Source organism: Peromyscus leucopus, unplaced genomic scaffold (assembly GCF_004664715.2).
Source record: "Peromyscus leucopus breed LL Stock unplaced genomic scaffold, UCI_PerLeu_2.1 scaffold_470, whole genome shotgun sequence".
In the NCBI taxonomy this organism is placed as follows: domain Eukaryota; kingdom Metazoa; phylum Chordata; class Mammalia; order Rodentia; family Cricetidae; genus Peromyscus; species Peromyscus leucopus.
The window spans coordinates 17,888-33,877 of record NW_023505366.1 but is presented as its reverse complement, the minus strand read 5'-3'; the positions used below and the strand labels follow the sequence as shown (position 1 = coordinate 33,877).

The window sequence follows — 15,990 nt, the reverse complement described above, 5'->3', positions numbered from 1 at the left end:
GGTTGTCTTGAGTCACCTCATTGGAAAAAGCCTCTCTTACTTGGCTCATCTTCCCTTGCTGAAGACGCTGACTGTGATCTACTTGTGGGGCAGCTGGAAGATGGGGTTATCACATTCTGTAAAGGTGAAGGGATGGTCTGAGTCTGAGGGTAACAGGATCTCACCTCCACTGTCTGATCATGGGTTGTACATCTGTAAAGGTGAAGGGATGTCTGAGGTCTGAGGGTAACAGGATCTTCACTCACTCACTGTCTTTTTTGATCTCTACTTAGTTTCCCTTTCATGAGGTTTGGCTGAGGGGGGGTGTTGCTGACATTGGCTGGGATTGGTGACAGCTGCAGTTAACTAGAGCATCAGACTTGTTCTCCTGTATCTGGCCGTGGGATTGGGGAGTCAGCACTGAGCCAGCGTGTGGGTGTGTTGTGTCCCGCAGAAGGAAGGGGAGTTCACCTTGCATGGCCGGGCATCTGGAGATGGAGCAGTTCATCGAGAGACCTACCGATGCTGTGAAGATATGCAACATCTGCACAGCCTCCTCATCCAGGTACTGATGGTAGTGTGGGAGCGGGGGTCCTGATGCTCAGCCACTGGGCCTCCACTGTTGTCTCCCCAGGAGCAGGCACCTTCTGGACAGGCCATGACACCTCACTGCTGGCACATCCTAGTTCTCTCCTGGGCATTCCGTTCTAGCCAAGGTGCTTGTGGGTGTTGGCTGATAATTTTCAGGAGAAAGGGTCCTTAAGTCTTAGTAGTTCTGTGACAGATGTCTCTCTGTACCACATTCTGCTTCTCACTGCAGCTCTGCAGGCTTTCCACAATTCAACAGGCTTCATGCTGAGCTTTGTGATGGTATCACAGGTGCCTGTGATCTTTCATGGTCAGATGCTTGGGGTGGAGTCTGTGGTTACCCCATGCTTGTGTTGATCTAAAGCATTGATACATGTTGCCACTCAACTACTGCAAGCTCTATGTCTGTCTCCACCTGGGGATCTCTGAGCAGCCAGCCTGAGTCTGGAGCTACAGGGATTGGTGGAGTGAGGTTTTCAGCTTCTCCCACTATGTCACTTGTTCAAATTTCTGTAGTACAGGCCTACAGTAGGAAGTTTAAATCTCCAGCCTGCTAGTATTTTCTTGGAGTTTTTGAAGGTTTGTGAAGTTTAGGGATGTCTTGATCCATGGTTATTGGCTTTCTTGTTTCAGGGTCAAGCTGCGAGACGTGTGTGTATTAGGATGCATTTGCCTTGCGTGGGCCAAGTACTTCCAGTCACCTTGAACCACGCTGCCCACTGTAATGACTACTGGCCCCATGACATACAGGTACATGGCCCCCAGAGTGCCAGGGGATAGGGTGGCCTTGTGATGGCCTCAGTTCTGAGGCTGGGCACAAGAGCACCTTTGGAAGGAGGGCTGAGGAAGACTCCAAGCATGAAGGTCAGTGTTGGTGGCCTGCTGAAGCACAGGTGAAAGTGACTGCCTGCTCTTTCTAAAGGGCTTAGAATCCATAGAGACCTCAGGCTTGTGAGTCCCAAACAAGGCTTTCTTCATAGCCTCAGGAAGTGGGATGGAAAGCTACTTCCAGCTCCTCAGTGAACTTTGCTGCTGGCTCACGTGCTGGGGGAGGAGGGTTAGCAGTGAATATTACAGATAGGACAGGTCCTCTCATGAAGAAATAGCTATGGACGTAGCTGTGTTTGTGTGGTCAGTCCCATTCATCATGCTACTCATGTGTTCCCTCTGTTCTGTAAAAGAAGTCTTCGACCCTGAGAAGGAGAGGGAGGCTGGCGTCTCAAGTCGAGCAGAAAGTCCTTGCGGACTCGTCAGCATAGCTGCGTCTGAGTGGCTCCGGCTGTTGGTGGGCTGACCTCATGGCCCGTTATCACAGGGCGCTGGCCATCACATGGCACATGAACTGCTCATTGTGAACTTTGTCTTACACATTTTTAGTAATGTTTCTGATGGTTGCTGTGTCAGCAATCTCGAGCTTGTGTGGGGCTGGGTTCCCCATGCCGAGAGTGACAGAATGGCAGCCCTGGGCAGGTGTCTCTGTGTTGGTCTGGGTGGTTTTGCTTTTGCTGTGGTTTTGGTCCATGATCTTGGCCTTGGTGTCCACAGCAAATAGCATTCTCTGGTCCAAATGCAGTAGCCTCTTGCAGGCTGGGCTGGACTTGATTTGTGCTGTTCCCATGGGGCTTTTGTTCCCATCTGCCACAGTTATTTCAGCAAGTAGCTGAGAGTCGTCAGCTCCTTGTCCTGGATTTACATGGTCTCAAATCTGTCAGCCTTGCTGTTTGGTGTCAAACAGAGCATACCCCTCAGCTTAGCAGCTGGTATGGCGAGAGATCCACGGTTGGAGGCAAGCAGGGTCTGAGCCAGCAGGAGTAAGAGGCTAGCTCTCCTGGCAGTTTATCTGCATGGATAAGGGCCAGGGAGGACCCACCCAACCCATGTTGGGTGCCAGGTATGGTGAGAAATCCATGGAGTCTGTTTAAAGGACGGGGATTTATTAGGGGATAAGAACTCAATATAGCACGAGAGATTATTGTAGGGTCTGGGAAGCCGAGCTATGGTCCATGCTGTTCTTCTGCCTGGTCCGTCTCAGCATCTAAAACCACGAGTGAGAGAACAGCGCGTGTGCATTTCAGATCTTAAGCATCCAAAAAGCCATGTCCCAGGGGCAGTGCTTCAAGGTCATAGCAGGACCCACTACACAGCTGCTCTGCCTTTGGCTCCATTCTCCTTGACAGTCACATGCTACACCCTGCTGAGACCCTGTTTTGATTTCAGATGACTGGGTTGAATTAGGAGTCACAGTGATGGTTCTCATCCGCTCACCTCAGCCAGCCTTCCTTCCTTCCTTCCTTCCTTCCTTCCTTCCTTCCTTCCTTCCTTCTTCCTTCCTTCCTCAGCTCCTCCCCTTTGGTCCTGGGCTCACCACTGCAGTACCCAATACCCTTCCTTGATCAGCTCTTGCACACTGTGGTTCCCTGCCTGCTTCTATTCTGCTCCAACATGTCAGAACCCATACTGGCCCAGATGAGGAAAGATCAGGCCATAGGTTCCTTCTAGAGGGGCTAGGCTGGTGGTTCCAGTGATGTCACACACAGGTCACCCCATTTTTTGCCTCTGCTGAAACTCTGTCAGAAAAGCAGAACCCATCTAGAAAAGCCAGGGCTTGGAGTTGGGGCCTCTGGGTGGGGAGCGTGAGTCCCAGTCCAGGATGCCCTGCACTCTCAGAGCCTTCAAGGTGTAGCTCAGGGGTAGTCCCTGTAGCCTGCCCTCAGGTCTGCACTGGGCAAGGTGCCTCTTCAGTCCCCGCTTTGGGATGACAGTGCCTGCCTATCCTGTTTCAGTTCAGTGACCAAGGAGCCCTGGAGATAGCTTCTGTCCTGCCACCTGTCTCCCTGTCTCCAACATTTTACCATGGTACCAACCAGTCAGTGTAAGCATCCCACACGGACCAACACTCCCCACCCAAGACCCTCACATCCCAGATCTAGTCTGATGTCCATCTAGGCCTTTGCAGTCTGTCCTGCCCCTCTGCCACTGCCTCTGGTCACTGGTGCACTGGGTGGGAATCACTGACTAGACCAGGCTCCTCTTGCTTTCTCCAGCTCCCAGCCTTCCACTTGCAGGTCTTTGTCTACACTGTGGCATCTCAAACCAGTTTGGCCTCACCCACTCCCAGCCCTGACCCTGTTCCAGCTCCGCTGTTCCTTCCTTTTCCTTTCCCAGGCCTAGTTGTCCCTCTTGGGGCTTGTCCTAGTTTACTTTTATTGATGTGATAAATACCATGACCAAAAGGAACTTGGGAGGAGAGACTATTTCTCCTTACAGCTCGTAGTCATCACGAAGGCAAAGAGCTCAAGGTACGAGAAAACTGGAGGCAGGAACTGAAGCAGAGGCCGTGGAGTGCTGCTTGCTGGCTTGTTCTCTGTGGCTTGCTCAGCCAGCTCTCTTTACAACCCAGGATCACCTGCCCGGGGTGACACTGCTCTAGTGGGCTGGCCCTCACATAGCAATCATCAGTCAAGACCATGCCCACAGACTTGCCTCAGGGCACTCTGAAGACTTTTTCTCAATTGAGATTCCTCTTCCCAGATGACTAGCTTTGTGTTAAGTTGATAACAAAAATCTCAAACAAAACCCAAGCAGGAGGGCTGCTGTCCCTGCTGTTGGGAGTGGGTCCTAAACGCCAGCCATCTGAGGTCCTGTTCTATCCTCATCATTTTCTCTTCCACTGTCAGCCACATAGCCATGTCCTACCGGCCCCTTGCTGCCCTGTCTAGCTCTCACCCTGTCGGCTGCATTTAGCTTAGTTCAGGTTATCGTATTTTGGCCTCGCTGACCCCTACTCCATGGTGTGTTCAACACCAGGACAAGAAGCCCACACAGTTGAGTGCCATGTCTCCAGTTCCTGGCCCAGGACCATTGTGTGGAGCAGATCCCATGTGCCATGTGAAGTGACAGGCCGATGGTTTCACACTTGTTCTTTTCTTCGCTTTGAAGGACCTGTGGGCTCTGTGGTCAAAGTCAGCTTGAGAGTCCACACTCCCAGTGAGCACAAGGCAGCCCTAATGCGGCTTTCAGCAACCTTGGGACCTGCCATAGGTAGAGCCATTCCATCCTCCTTGCCTCCCACTGGTGATGGCATCTGCTGCTCAGCAGTGGCCAGGACAGTACTGAACCTGCTGGTTGTCACAGGTGGTACTGTAAAGGCCAGGCCGCTGCAGGAAGCTGAAGCCACTTAGCCAACCCACATCTAGCAAAGTGTGCCAGTGCTTGAGCCACTGGGGATGTGTGGCTCTTCGTGAGGTTCTGTGGGCTGGAATGCTGGTCTGCCTACTACCTTACTGCTCCAAGCGGCACTGCTGTTGTACTAACTGTCCAAGTAAGATTACAGAAGCAACTGTCAGTGCAGACAGGATGCAACCTCTAAGGCCCGTTACCTACTCCCCAGGCTTCTGGCTGCCTCAGCCTGCTGTACATCCCTCCCTGCCAAAGCTAGCTGTCTAAAAAGCCATACTGTGGTGGTCTAGACTCCAAGCCCTGTGTGACCAAGCTCAGATTCCTTGGCCTGGTCACCTTGTCATGTGGGATTGGGTGGGGCTGGAGCTAGGTTGGTCCTGTCAATTATCAGCCATCCATGAAGCCAGAGGGATTGCCAAGGCCTAGCCACCTTACTGGTGATTCTTGGTTTGAACTGAAGGGACCAGCATTGATACCGGGGGTCAAGATGTGGGGAGGAGATGAAGTCAGAGTTGCCTTTTCCGCCTTCCAGAAAAGGGAAAACTGACACTATGTGGAGATCAGAGAGGTGGAGGAGGGGAAGTCGGGAACAGTCCAGACCTGTTCTGAGCCACCCAGGAGTGCTGTAGGAACCCACAGGTTTACATAAGCTAGTTCAGGATGGGTTTGATCACAGTAAGCCAGGCCATCCATTCAGAGCTCAATCCAGCCCACCTAAACTACCTTTAGTTGCAGCCTGGACTGCCAGCCTCCCAAGGCTCCAGTCTCCCTCCACGCACTGTGCACCCCTTGGCCTTAACCACACCTGCCTGGCCACCCTTTCATTGTCCTGACTGCTCTGGTCTCTGCTTCTCTGAGCCAGCACCTTTGTGGGACACATGTGGCTCCCTCCTTCAGTACTTCCACAAGAGAGCCCATGGGCGGGGGTGTCTCCTTCTAGGGCCAATTCCTCCTGCCCTTCCTTTCCCAGTGCCTCTTTGGTTGCCTGCCTTGCTATAGGCAGCTGGGTAAATTTTTTGGTTTTGTTTGTTTTTTCCGAGACAGGGTTTCTCTATGTAGCTTTGCGCCTTTCCTGGAACTCACTTGGTAGCCCAGGCTGGCCTCAAACTCACAGAGATCCGCTTGCTCTGCCTCCAAGTGCTGGGATTAAAGGTGTGCACCACCACGCCTGGCGGGAATTTTGTTGAAGAAAAGTTTTTTTTTTTTTTTTTTTTTTTAATTTAGAATTTTTTTTTTATTCATGTTGTTGAAAAATTTTAAGTTACAATGAAAAGGAATGAAGCATCTGTAATCTGGATGGCCTAGGTACACATAGCAGTCCTGCCACACATGTGGCTCACAGAGAGTGGCTGGGGGGCAGGACTGGGAGTCCCGCAGCAGCCAGGGCCTGCACCTTCCCACTGGGCTCACTGCCTTTGGGTGAGGCGTCTGCTCTGTGGGTCCTCTGCACGCTGGCCCTGGCTATGACCACCAGAAGCTGACTGAGAAGCTCAGGTCCAGGGAACGCACATAATGCCAATACTTAGCAGGTATAAAGAGGGTCTCTCCTGGGGACAGGACGCAGGACAGGAATGGGGCCTCAGCGAACTTGGGGAACTTTTCTAGGTTGGGTTCTCCACATCAACCTGCAGAAAGCAAGAAAAGTCACCTGCTAGTCTCAACGGACAGCAGGCCCATGTCACCGATTCCCCGTGTGCCCACCTGGCTGGTGTTATGAAGAAGGTGTGTCTCATGAGGGTACACAGCCTCAGATCTCTTGCGGGGAATACAGCCGGATGTACTTCCTTCCTAATACCTGGGAGAGAAGAGGCCGTCAGCTTCAGGACAGCAAGGCTGGCCTGCTGACTACAGGCCTGTGGACTTGCCTTTCCAGGCCTTTCTGGTGGTTTGTGTCCTGCTGCCTCATCCCACACATGCTCTGACATTCCGAGAAGGCTCGCCTTCGGTGCCTTATAGATTAGTGTTCTGCATGCAGCTAAGCTCAGCCAAGCACTGAGTGTGAACCTGGCTTAATCTCAGGGGAGTTTCCTCTTCTCTTCACTTGTGAGGAAACAGAGGCAAAGTGAATTGCTCGAGTTTACTAAGATGACAGCTGGTGACCATGCCAGGCAGTGGGCTCCTGGGCCCTGGCTCTTAGCCGTTCCTGAGCTGCCTTGCAGGGCTGGCCCAATGCTCTGCAAGAATGCTCTCATTTATTAAGTCTTTTTAGCAACTTAGCCTGTGACAAGTTCTTAAGCAGTGATGTGTGCTGCTTCCCTTGTGACAGACCTTTGACCGAGTCTCTGGAAACATCTGTCAGTGGCTGAGAGACCTGTTCCATCAGCCCTTATCCACAGGTGCAAGCTAGCAGTGGGAGAAAGGGTGGCTGGCAGGTGATAGAGCGAGCATGGGGCTGCTAGAATGTGCCAGGCCCTCTTCCCAAGAGCTTTCCTATCTGGCTCAAGAAATCCCACTTGGGTGCAGACTTGATCTGGAGAAGCTCTACCTAGGGCCTCAGGACTATTTTTTTTTTTCTGTCTACATCCTTTCACCCCCTTCCCCACCCCCAATCCCTTTGAGACTGGGTCTCACATAGCTCACTCAGACTTGAAGCTCCAAGTGCTGGATTATGGGTATTTACCACAACAAGCTCCTTACTAGTTCTGTCTGGCAGCAACTCCTACCTGGACCAGGAAGTTCTGCTGGGGTCATGATGCAGTGGGGAGATGGTTCCTTGGGGACCAAACCAGGCATTGATAGTGATCTCTTCCTCCTCCCCGTCACCCAGGCAACAGTAATCAGGGATGCTGATGTCCTGCTTCAACTCTGGATCTGAGGGTAGTACAGAAAGCAGAAGCCAGGGCTAGGGATGCAGCCAGGCCCAGCTGATACCTGACAGCCAAATACACTCCTTGATTCATTTTGAGACAGTCTCTCTCTTTCTCATCCTCTTCCTCAGCCTCTCAGTACAGGTGTTTTAGGTATGTGTCATCCTACCAGCTTAGGTTCATATTCTAATAAATAAAACCGTAAGATATAAATAATAGAATTATAATCTTACTTCATATTTATTTCTATATTACATAGATATTTTTCTTTTTAGAAACCTGGTATTGCTCTATACCCCAAAATGGGGGGAAAAAAGCATCCTGTCATTTATTAAAGAGTAATGTCTTTTTGTTTTGTTTTTGCTTTTGAGACAGGCTCACTTTGTAGCCCTGGTTGGCCTGCACTCACCACATAGATTAGAATGACCTCGAACTCACAGAACTCCACTTGCCTCTGCTGGCATTAAGGTGTGAGTCACCACACAGTTAGAAAACAACCACAGGTATTGTGCTTGGTGCATACCTGTAATTCCAGCATTTGCAATGCTGAGGCAGGAGCATGACAAATTGGAAGTCAGCCAGAGTGACATAGTGAGACCTTGTTTCAGAAATAAGTCAAATGCACTAGATATTTATCAGATCTCTGGAGGGGATGGGTTTCAAAAGTTACTACCTGTTAAGAAATCACAATTGGTGTATTTTAAATAAATTACTACAAAGACAGCAAAGTAGGCTGCTTACTAGACTCACTCTGGGAAGGGAGGAGTTATTGAGCAGTGTTCAGAAGTCAGAAAAGAAAGCTTTAGGGCCAAGTACACACACACTTCCCAGTTAACAGGGACAAGGCAGGCACTCAGAATCGAATTAGTGTAAGGAAGGGTTTGGGTCTTTTTTTTTTTTTTTTTTTTCGAGACAGGGTTTTCTCTGTGTAGCTTTGCGCCTTTCCTGGGACTCACTTGGTAGCCAGGCTGGCTCGAATTCACAGAGATCCGCCTGGCTCTGCCTCCCAAGTGCTAGGATTAAAGGCGTGCGCCACCACCGCCTGGCAGGGGTTTGGGTCTTATTAGCGAGTGAGCAGAACTGACCCAGCCGTCAACATTCTCCACTAATGACATTAGCAGAGGCTGAAACCTTGGCCTGGTGCAGTGGGGGATATGAGAGGCTGCTGGACCTTGATCCACACAGCAACCTGATAGCAGTGCAAGACTTCAAGAGCCTCGTGGGAACTGGTTCCTTTGTGGTGAGTGACTCTTCAAGGAGGCTGTGGTCTCAGCCGCTCTCAGGAGTAGCAGTGAGTAGCTTACCACAGGTGGCATTGGAAAATGCCTCCAAGATGCCCTTTGCTTCTGCCCTACTTCCCCTGGCTGCCTACACCTTCTGAACAGTTTACATTCTGATCTCCCTGGAACAGTGGCATGGATTTTTCTTGGCTCTGGATTTTCACAGCCAGGCTTGTGCTACCTAATGAGACATGTTTGATAGGTACACAATGTGGTGATACATAAAGCTTTGGGGGTGGTTTCTGCCAGGGAATATGCCACTGTCAGGTTCAGTGTGGGGCTCAGTGTGCTGGCCTAACTTCTGGGAAGAGCCGTGGCCTTGGCATGAAGAAGCTACTTATTGGAAAGCCCCTACCCACAGTGGGCCCTTCGCAACTTGGATCTGAGCCCAAGGGTGCAGGCTCAGCCCCTAGCACCAGGCAGCCTGACACCTCAGGTCCTGGGGGCACTTTTCAACCTCAAGGTGAATGGAAACATGAAACTCAAGAGCTTTCAGAGAGCAAGTGACCTTACTACAACCTCTTGCAGGTCAGAAAACCAAAGACCATTCTCTGCCCCTCTGGGTGGGAAACCAGAATGTTCCAGCAGGGAGGTTGTATCAGCTACTTCTCTGTCTCGAGTGGTCAGTGTAAAAATCGCTGCTTATAGGCTGGTCGTTGGAGGGGCTTAGTGTTGTAGGGAGTCTTGGATAGTTCCACAATCCACAACATGGCTTAGACCCCAGGCTCCTCGCATACACATTAGTGTTTTGATTGAATGGCACCAGGTCTTTGCACTGGATGCTAAGCATAACTCTGGTTGGTTCCTGATTGATGCCATCAGGATTTCTGAAGGGTGATTGGTTGGCTGAATCTCATCAAAATCACTGGCCAAGGATTCAGAGACTCAGAGAATACATGCTCTGGAGATGGGTCTATTGACAAGCCAAGGTAGTGGCCAGAGACTTCCAAGACTTGGCAATAGCTTAAGCTTCTATAGACACAAAGGTCTTAGAAAACAGTCTGTGCCCTGTCCCCAGAATTCATGGCTGTTCAGACTCCTCTTTGAGGTGGATATGAGCAGCAGAGGAAAACTGGGGAGCTGAGGGACAGAGCTAAGTAGCATGATCTGGCTGAAGCAGCCTTACACAGTTCTAACTCATCTTAAAGTTAAGAGCAGCTTTACCTTCTAGCCTGGGGTTTAGAGTTAGATACCTTGAGTATGTGTACTGAGGGTGTTTCCAGAGAGCTTTAATTAAGGTGGAAGGATTCACCTTGAATGTGGGTAGTGCCATCGTATAGGCCGAAGTCCAGAGTGAATAAAAGGGATAAAGGCAGCTGGGCACCAGAATTCATCTCCACCTTATGACTGGATACAGTGTGACCAGCCTGCTGCAGGCCTTTGTGTCCCCTCAGTCAGGAGCCCAAGTAAACCTTTAAGTAGCTTTTGCTAATGCAGTGGCTGAGCCCTGGGCCAAGCTGCGGCCACCCAGCCAGTCACTCCTGGACTTCCTGGTGCATCTGCTATGGGTTTGAGTCAGACTGAATAGGCTCCTCCTCTGCTCCTTTCTTTGCCCTGCGGGTTCTGCCATGTCCAGGTGTCCACAGATGGGGGTACAGGTAGGAACATGGTCTCAGACTTACCTGGTCGAATAGCTGGTGCTGAGCAAGATACCAACGTCCTTTGCCTGAACCAGAGGAAGAAAGTAGAGGTGACCATTGGTTAGTTTGTGTTCAGGTACCTCTAGATGGCCTATTGCCTAGTTGGTTGCTGAGCCCCAGCCCTGGCCCACCCACCACTGTTCTGTGTGGCTCTTTGCCCAACCTGGAGCCTGATGTGATCAGTGACCTCCATGCAGACATCTCCTGCAGCTTCTCCTTAAGAAAACAATGCAGGTGTAGTGCTTAGGCTACTGCTTTTCATTAGAAGTTATTTTAAAAATCGTGGTGAGATGTCCGAGACATAAATCTTGCCTTTAAGTTCAGTCATACTGTCCCTCTGTTAAATAGTAACTCCATATACCTCACTCAGGATGTATTTGTGGATGAACTCATTGATGGTCATGAGGGTCTGGGACCAGTCTTTATCTGTGTACCTTGAACCCACTTCACCGGGACAGTGCGATAGCCAGCAATCTCCTGGATGTACTGCAGACTGCAAGAGCAGGCATCGCACCGTCACCACAGTCACCAGCATGCATCCTTGCTACTGACATCTAGGAATGAACTTCTTTGGTTCTCTTCATACTCACAAAACCTCATGAGGTGGAGACCACTGTTGCCCTCACTCTCTTGACAGAGGTCTTACCATAGAGTGACGCTACTTGCCAAGACCACACAGCTGATGTGCTTTGCGTATGGATCTAGATGGTTGCCCACACCATGCCAGCCTCAGGTTCAACCTCAGTCACATCAGTCACATATACTGTACGCTGACTACCTTTGCTGTCCAGGATTCTAACTTCACTCTTCTCACCTGTCACCGAGCTGAGGAAACCTTGGACAGATGGAAAGCAGTGTGTGTGTGTGGTGTGTGTGTGTGTGAGTGAGAGAGAGAGAGAGAGAGAGATAAGTGCTGGCTTTGAACTCTTATAGCCTAGGGTGGGGCAGGAACCATTTAGTGAGTTACTTAACCTTCCGAGTCCCTGCTCCCATCTGTTAAAGGAGTGATGCCAGTACCTGCCTCATTTGGAGCATGACTGCTATGCTGTGCTCCTACAGAATTCCTCACTGGAGTCTCAGGCCACTTCCTCCACACACTCACAACAGGCCAACTCAACTCAAACCACTCCCTTGAGCTACAGTCGTCTTGTAGAATGCCCAGAGTACTGCTTACACGACCTGTGGATGCTGGAATCTCAGGATTCTCCAGTCCTTACAGGAAACATCACAGTGTTTGTGAAGGACCTATGAACGCCCCGTGTCTGAAGTCATCTCATGACTACTTAGGCTCCCCACTGTAATGCCAATGCCATAGGAAGAGAAAACAAGGTTGTGCCAGGCAGCCCACATGCTCACTCACAGCCCCACTGTGCTTCTGAAATACAATGGGCTGCATCTGAGGACAAGACCCATGAACAGGGAAGGAGGAGGCAAGTGTACCCCCTCATTCTAAAACCTGTTCTCGACTGCAGCCTCACACTTCTCTCAGGCAGCAGCTCTCAGGCATCCAGATACTCTGAAATCCCAGGAGGAGCCATCTCCTGGGTGATTCCAGTCCTGGCCTCAGGGCCTGGAGAAGGAAGACCTGTGGATTTCTGAGATCTGGTATTAACAACCTAACAGTTCTTTTTCTTTTGGTTTTTCGAGACAGGGTTTCTCTGTGTAGTTTTGGTGCCTGTCCTGGATCTCTCTCTGTAGACCAGGCTGGCCTCAAACTCACAAAGATCCGCCTGCCTCTGCCTCACAAGTGCTGGATTAAAGGCGTGAGCCACCACCACCCAGCTAACACCTAACATCTCTGAGCCAGCTACTCCGGCATGCTTAAGGATTTGCTCAGGGTGAGCACATGTCAGCAAGCAGCTTAGACCCCTGCAGAACTCTGGATAACTCACATTTTTAGGTAATTTTGAAAAATTCATTATTCCATGTGCTGGGAGGCATGCATGCCACTGTGTCACGTGTGGAGGTCAGAAGACAACTTTGTGGTTCTCTCTTCCACCTTTGTGGGTCCCTGGGCTTGAATTCAGGCCACTAGGCTTTTGTAGCCATCTTGCCAGCCCCAGAGTATCCACTTCAACTTCATTGATCCTTGGCGACCAATCAAGGGGCTTTTGAAGGGTGGTGACTTATGAGTGGCCAAAGAGGTTTTCAGAGAGTCCTGGGACACTCAGGAGGAAGGACCTCAGTTCCCTACAGTGGCTACTCACCTCCACTTCTTCATGCACGGCCAGTGGTCAGCCACACCCTCCAAGATCACAGGCCTCCCAGGAACGAGAAGTGCTTCTGAAGTGCTGCAGGGTTGGGCATCGAAGCCTGGGTACTGCCGCTCTAACGCCACATCCGGAGCTGAGTTGGAGTCACACCTCACCTTCTGTTTAGAATCCAAACAAAGCAAGATGGCAGCTGTCTCTGGAGTCTGTCTCACTGTTTCTGGAGTCTGCCTCACTGTCTGTCTCTGGAGTCTGCCTCACTGTCTCTGGAGTCTGCCTCACTGTCTCTGGAGTCTGTCTCTGCCTCACTGTCTCTGGAGTCTGCATCACTGTCTGTCTCTGGAGTCTGTCTCACTGGCAGGATGTCTTAGGTGTCATTACGAACAGCAGACAGCTTTTCTTTTTTGTGTTGATCTGGGTGTGCTTGTGTGCGCACATGTGTGTGGCACAGGACCACCTCAGGTGTTACTCTTTCTCATGCACTATCTACCTTATTGAGATGAGTTTTCTCTCTGGCCTGGGGCTCACTGATTCAGTTAGCTGGCTGGCTTGCAAGCCCTGGATCCACGTGTCTCCACCTCCCCAGTTCTGGGATGACGAGTACACGCCACCATGCTGAGATTTTTATGTGGTTCTAGGGATCAAACTCTGGTGCTCCTCTATGTGTGGTAAGTTCCTCACTGAGCTGTCTCCCCAGTCCCATGTTTTGTTTTAGACAGGGGCTCAACATATAGCCCTGGCAGGCTTCAAAACCACAGACACCACCTGCCTCTGCCTCCCAAGTGCAAGGGGTAAAGTTCACCACTACACTGAGCTATGTTTTGTGTTTTTGAGACAGGGTCTCACTAGGAAGCCCAACTTGACCTTGAACCCAGAATCCCTTGCCTCAGATTCCAGAGTGCCCACTGCACCCGGCAGTAGATGGCATTTCTATACTGTTTGCTTTCACCAGCCAAGGACCCTTTGCTCTCAGCCGGCTCATGATCTTAGAGCACTGCTGGCGGCCGAGGTCCCGACGAGTGAGTGCCTTGCATCCAGGCACTGTCCTACGAGTTTCCACACTGCCACCCAGTGGCTGCACCATGCTTTCCTTATCATTTCCCTCAGGTAAGCTGAGCGGGTCACTGACCATTCCTGGGCCTCCGTTTCCTCATCTGTAAACTGGTGGTGACATCCTGGCCTCCATTCCTCATCTGTAAACTGGTGGTGATGAGAGCACCACGTGTGGCACCCAGGACCACTGGCCGGCGGGCACTGACCTGCTTCCTTTGCACTATCGCCACACTCAGCATAGGCACTTGTACAGCCCCCACAGAAGCCTCCTCTGCCCTCCTCTAGCAACAGAAGATTCTTTTACAGCCTCATGGGAACATCAGCTCTGGGGTGGAGGTGGTGATATTCTGTGTACCTGCTCAGCCAGTTCATCCAGGCCACTGGGGGTGCCCAGTGAAGTTGGTAAGTGGATGCCATCTTCCAGTAAGGGACTGTGAGGCATAGAGAGGAAGGGACCCTGTCTGACCAGATGGGGTGTAGCATGGGAACTGCACCCAGGCAGGCTGACTTAGGAGCCTGTGCTCTCTCTTTTTTGGCTATGCATCCTGCACCCCACCGCTTTGGGCAGGATTCCACCATTGTATCCCCTTGGGACACACTTGGTGGGAAGATGGGGGTGCGTACCCTTAGGTCAAAGGGAACACATTTGTCTCTTGAACTGTAGACTGTCGTGCTCTCTAAAGAGTGAAACAGTGCACAACCCTAGGGCCCACAGAAGGCACCAGGCACCACATAAACACTGGCTGCTGGCAGTCCCTGAGGCCGGCTGCTTCTCTCTTAATTTGTAACTTAACGTTGTTATTATTTATTCACTTTTTTTTTTTCCAGGTGAAATCTCATTGTAGACCTGCGTGGCCTCAAGCTCTCCATCCTGTGCCTCTGCCTCCCAGGTGCTCAGATTACAGATGTGTGCCATTATGCCTAGCTTCTCTTCATTTGGTAAACAGAGGCCAGTGGCTTCAGCTTTTCCCTACCGACCCATTCAACTCCTCAGGTGAAAGGTTCAACCCTGCCTCTCTTCCTGGCTTGTGGATCTCTTTCCACTGTGGTCACATTCATGCGCTAATGACATCCATCACATCTTGCTTATACAGAAATCACACTCAACAGGACATTCTAGACCTGCAGGAAAGTACTGAGAAAATACATGAGAAACAGTGCAGAATTCCATGGCTGGTATCCAACACAGCCCTGGCTTTCCTCTCTGGGGCTCAGGACCTATCTGACAATCTAGAGAAGAGGCCACTGCAGCTGAAGCCGGCTGAGGTCTGTGTGTAAGCTGTGCTCCAGGTTTAGAATAACTCTGGGACACTGACACCCCAGGCCAACTCCATGAGGCCTGGAGGGGCAGAACACACTGGCCCCCTGAACCTTGGTCTGCTGGCTGAAGGAGCTTTCCCACTAGGTGGTGAGAAGCATGCTGGGTTTCCTTCAGAGCTGCCTGGAAGCAGTTTGCAGGAGGCTGCAGCAGGCGGGCTCTGCCTAGTCCCTGTGAGTGGGCCTCCCATAGATTAATGAAGCTGCCACCACCCGCTCTAAAGACACTGCTTTGCAGAGACTTGTGGTCCAGCTGCCCATTCCCCAAATCAACACAATGCCCTTTTCAGCAGAGAGGCTGCCTGGGTGAGACTGTACCAGGGAGAGGACTGGATTCTTCTAGAAGATGGGTTGGGCTGCTGGACGGTTCAGAATGGACAGAGACCCATACCTTGGCGGCAGGCTGGTCCTGGTGGGGGCCACAGGCAGGCTGCTTTCCTGGGAGAAGGTATGCCTGGAGACTGAGATGACTTTGAGAAGGATGTCGTCAAGGATCGCTGCCCCCATCAACAGGCCCATGTCACACACCCGCAGCGCTTCGGCCGCTGCAGTGGCCTTCTGTGGTGCCTGACAGAGGCACAGGGTCTTCAGGAGGCAGCCGAAGGAGTATACGCGGCGCCATTCCTTGTCTACATCTCGCCAGGGCCAGTGTTGAGCTTTTCCCAGGAGTAGTCCAGGATGGCCTCGCTGGCTGCAGGCACTCCTGCCAATGTCCTGCATAGAACAGGCCCACAGCCTGCTGCAGCAGCATAGTCATGCTCCTGTCCACCTTCTCACTGAGCTCCAGCTTCAGCTCCCCCTCTGTATCAGGCAGGAGTACCCTGAGGTCCTTCCAGAGGCTCTGGACCCCACCAGGGGCTCTGTAGGACCCTTAGTGTCCTCTGACATGTCCACACCTGAGAGGAACAGGACAGGAATCAGAGACCATACACAACTC

General features: G+C 51.3%; 2 pseudogenes; one reads left to right on the top strand and one right to left on the bottom strand.

Annotated features, from left to right (window-relative positions):
* Nucleotides 1–1,836, top strand: part of LOC114700315 — a 29,350-nt pseudogene extending 27,514 nt beyond the window's left edge.
* Nucleotides 1,837–5,947: 4,111 nt separating this feature from the next.
* Nucleotides 5,948–15,941, bottom strand: LOC114700299 (annotated as a pseudogene).
* Between the last annotated feature and the right edge of the window lie 49 nt (nt 15,942–15,990).